At 39.1% G+C, this 4,432-nt stretch overlaps 1 protein-coding gene across 1 annotated transcript in view; it reads right to left on the bottom strand.

The window, feature by feature from the left end:
- The window catches only part of LOC139335492 (collagen alpha-1(XX) chain), a 90,058-nt gene that overhangs the window by 1,824 nt on the left and 83,802 nt on the right, over positions 1-4,432 (bottom strand). The window lies entirely within an intron of this gene.

Genomic DNA, 4,432 nt, shown 5'->3' with positions numbered 1-4,432 from the left:
TCTGGGTTTGATTACAGCACCTTGGGGGGTAGGTAACCTCCCAAATGGGGGTAAATAGTAAATTAGTTATCTCACAGAGATCCATTCATCGCTTGAGGACAACATGATAAAATATGTCCGATTAAATATGTCATATGGAGGCTTGACTGTTTCAACCGTGGCAGTGTGACGCGAGTTGAGCAACAGTTCGCCGTTTTCAGCGTTGTATCAAATCAAGCGCTCCCAAGGAAAAAAAACTTCCTGAAATGTCCTGCAGAGGGCGCCAAAACACCACATGGACGTTAGAGGCACACCTGTTCAATATGCTATGTACAACACTAAGGTACAATAGCTTTTACATGCTATTTCTACGCCTTGAAAGTAGGGTTGCCAACTCTCTGAAAAATAAATGAGGGACACCTCGTTGGCAGGGCTGGCCAATCCGATTGCCTTCACCCCTCCCGGCGTGGTGAATTTATTTATTTATTTATTTATTTATTTATTTATTTATTTATTTATTTATTTATTTATTTATTTATTTATTGCCATTTTTGTGTGTGTGAAACGCTTTTTAACCTTTTTGAATCGAAGCTGAGTTTAATTAGATGCATGTTTTTGAGTGATACAAATGCATGGAAAACAAATTATTCTATTCTATTATTCAACAGTTTATCTTTCAGTGTAAAATAAGAAATCGCTGTAACATAAATCTGTCCTGCTTAACTTAACAAAACTGAACTGAACAGAATAAAATAATAGAAAACATTAGAAAGCAGAATATTTCTGTAACAGTGTACATTTTGAGCAATAAGAAAGGTGCAATCAGAAAGTCTGTGGAAAAGTTGTAAGCATAAACACTTTGTGCCTCAAAGGCCATGACTGTACAGTTGTAGTAAAAAAAGAAAAAAGATTGAACTCATGAACTCAAAAGCCCAATGCTGCATCATGTGGAGACAGCCTATTTTTTCCATTTGTATTTCTTTTGAGCTCTTGCTGCAGTAAAGTTGTTTGTCTTTCAGTGCTACAGAGTAAAACTCTGAGCAAGACATTTCATAATTTAGACTGACAATGAGCTCACTTCTAATTAATTCAGCAGAACATTTGTTTCGCACATCAGTCCACTTATTTTTCACGAAAGAGAAGATCCTCTTCACAAACCCAGTGGAAGATGGGATGCTGAGGATGAAGGATACAACAGCCTGGATGTTGGGGAGGTCAGCAGCCAGGAGAACTTGCATCCACCTCTCTGCTGCTCCCTTGGACTGCCACTTTTCCTTCTCCTGAGGTACTGTAGTGAGGCGCTCCAGAAGGCTGTTGGCAGTCACACACTCTTCATAAAGCTCATCCATACAGATGTTTAGCCTACCAATAGAGATGAAAAGTTGGATGACCTGAGTCATAAGTGGCACATAGGTTGTTTACAGTGGTAAATAAAGGGAAAAATCTCCCATTTGCACAACATACTATATGAAGGATAAAGTCAACTTTCCATTTGAAGAAATATAATAATACACGCTGTCATAAAGCAATGAAACTATCAGTCTGTAAAATTTTGAGAAGTGATCAGTAACTCACTCAGCACACTCTTACAGGCTCTTTGGTGTTTTCTGCTTTTCGTGTTCAGCCTCTGTTCATAAATCTGAGGGTGATTTCTCAGTCACAGCAGTTCATGTGAGCTGTTGGGAGTGTTGCAGGAGGCAGCTTCCCATATCTAACTGGTCATGAAGAGAACGCCCCGAGGCATGGGCAGTGTACAGTACTGAGACACCGCAGTGTGTGTGTGTGTGTGTGTGTGTGTGTGTGTGTGTGTGTGTGTGTGTGTGTGTGTGTGTGTGTGTGTGTGTGTGTGTGTGCAGATTGTGAAGAAAGGATCAGGATAGAAGTCACTACACAGTGTTCAGTTTAATTTGCTTTCACGTCGTAGCTACAAGTACTTTCTGTGGTTTTCAACTGTGCCAACCCTGACTGCTGCACAGCTCCTAACAACCACAGGAAACCTTTGAAACTCTGTTTTGAAACACAGATTTCAGAGCTCTACACAAGCAAATTCCCTAAACTTACAGTTAAAACATTGCTTAGAATAAATAATAACATGCTTCAGTATTTACCTGCTGACAAAGTAACTTCCTGCCTGCCTCCATCTAGCTAGGGTCCTGTTTTCATGTTAAAATCTCCTTAATTGTATTCTTTTAACTACATATTGTTGCTTTATCTCAGTTGAGCTGACTGCTTTTATTTCTCTGTCTGACCTCATGACCAGAAGAACGTATGCAACATCTTTGTTCACGGATTTTCAATGTGCCACACTAAATTAAATGACAAAGGCATTCACAATGAGCCGTCAATGGCTGTCATGGTACCAGAATTGTATGCTCATATCCAATGTTCATCTTAATTATGAACCAAATTATCATAATAGTTTGGGCATCAGAGGGCTATGACGCAGCCCGATGGTGAAATCCCTTGTTCACTATTTCCTTCAAGAGCACTGCGATTGTCTGCTGCTGGTTTATTGGAGGTTTCCAGTAACAGCCAAAAGAAAATCAAAATTTAATGTCAGTTTTGAACTCTTTTGTCACCTAAAAAATTGACTTGATCAAACAACATACATATAGAATTACATCATGATTCTACATGTGTGAATGAAACTGTTGGTGGGCTGAATGAGTGGAAATAAACAACAAACTGTTGGTGTAGCGACCAGAAACAAAGCATTCGCTGAGAGGCTGAGGGTAGGGTGTTTGCTGATTGTCTGACATGCTGTACAGACAAAATATTCACTGAGATCCAAAATATGTGTTTACGGTTTTTATTAAAGAAATAGAACCACCCATTATAACATGCACAAAATATTGAAAAAATCAATCACAGCGATCAAAAGCAAAACAGTGAAAAATGTGGCCTCCCAGCCGCTCACCCTCTCTGTCTGCTACCCCGCCGTGCCAGTGCACAGGTGATTGTATTCACTAGACGTTACCGCTCATATCCCCATGACCCAATTACTGTGATATCAAAAACATACAACCAAAATAACCCAAATATAAACCACAAAATTATCTATTTATATTCATCATAATAAATGCCTTCATGGCTTCGACCGTTGGTGCTCCAGTGACAGAACATCTCCGCACAGCAGTGAGCGGCGTTATCAACAGAAACTCAGATTCACAAAGTGCCTTCAGGGACTCACAGAGGTGTAGACTTGACATTTCAGGACTTTGGACTTGACTTGGATTTGGCTGCTGTGGGACTCGAGTGACTTTAGATTTCAATGATGCAAAAACATTCAAGTGTTGTGTTTTGAGCTGATAAAATGCTGCAGTCCTGACAGACTCGCAGCTGACCTGCAATATGCTGATGAAGACTGGCCTCAGACCCTGAGGATTCACACTGGACATCCTGTTGTTGCACAAGTGGGAGCTCTGTCACTAATGGATTCATGCATATCTTGAGGATCTCTGCAAGTTGTTTCAGTTCCTCCAAAAAGGTACAAAAAACAGGAAAGCTTCTCATAGTATTTGCCAAATAAAATCACAGAAAAGCTCTGACTTTATTAACTTGTTGTGTTGTCTGGTGGGAGTGTAAAGTCATCTTCTTCTTGAGCTTTAATTGCAAAACTTAATAACTACAACACTCAATAATTACAACAATTATTACAATAGAATTAGAAATGTAGAAAACACCAAACAGTTCAGGTAAACATTGTCAATAAAATCTTCATTGCTGGAGTGCTGCAGTTTCAATGTACTGTTGCATTTCATTTACTACAGTTTTTTTTTTTACTTTATTTTTATTAAACGTGGAAAAACACATCATAGAACAGAACATTCCTTGACAACATCACAGAGTATATATGACAGTGCGAGAGAGAGAGAGAGAGAGAAAAAAAAAAAAACATTAGGGTCCAGAAGCTGAATAATACTAATGAATGAAAAATAAGTGAATAAATAAATGGACAGTCAAGCTAGGATACTACAGCACAAGGTGGGCTTCCCCTCAGTTAGAGCGGTATCTTGCTGTAGGAAGCCACCTCCTCAAAAAGATATCAGACCTTAATTGTAGCTGAGCAGTTAAAGCCTCCATCCCATACACCTCCCCCAACTTCTGTTGCCACTGTGCCACTGCAGGTGGCTGTGAATTCATCCATTTTATCGTCACCATTTTCCTAGCAGTCATCAAGAGTATATGTAACAGGTGCTTTTGGTCTCTGGTGTACATGTCTTCAGGAGTTAAATCAAGAAGAAACTGACTTGGGGTGAATAGCAAATCGATTCCCAGAACTTTATCTCCCAGCTCCATTTATTTTGATATAAAAAGTATTGTCTGGTGTATCCAGTAACAGGTTTCTTTATGTAAGTGTTGTTGTTCAATAATATTGATAAAGCACGTTTCTACATTTGTTGGAGCATTTTTAATTATATTCCAGTCTTTATGGCTTGTAATGTAATGCCTA

This window comes from Chaetodon trifascialis, chromosome 8 (genome assembly GCF_039877785.1).
Source record: "Chaetodon trifascialis isolate fChaTrf1 chromosome 8, fChaTrf1.hap1, whole genome shotgun sequence".
Lineage (NCBI taxonomy): Eukaryota > Metazoa > Chordata > Actinopteri > Chaetodontiformes > Chaetodontidae > Chaetodon > Chaetodon trifascialis.
Note: the sequence above shows the minus strand (reverse complement) of the source record. Positions and strands in the feature narration are given on the sequence as shown.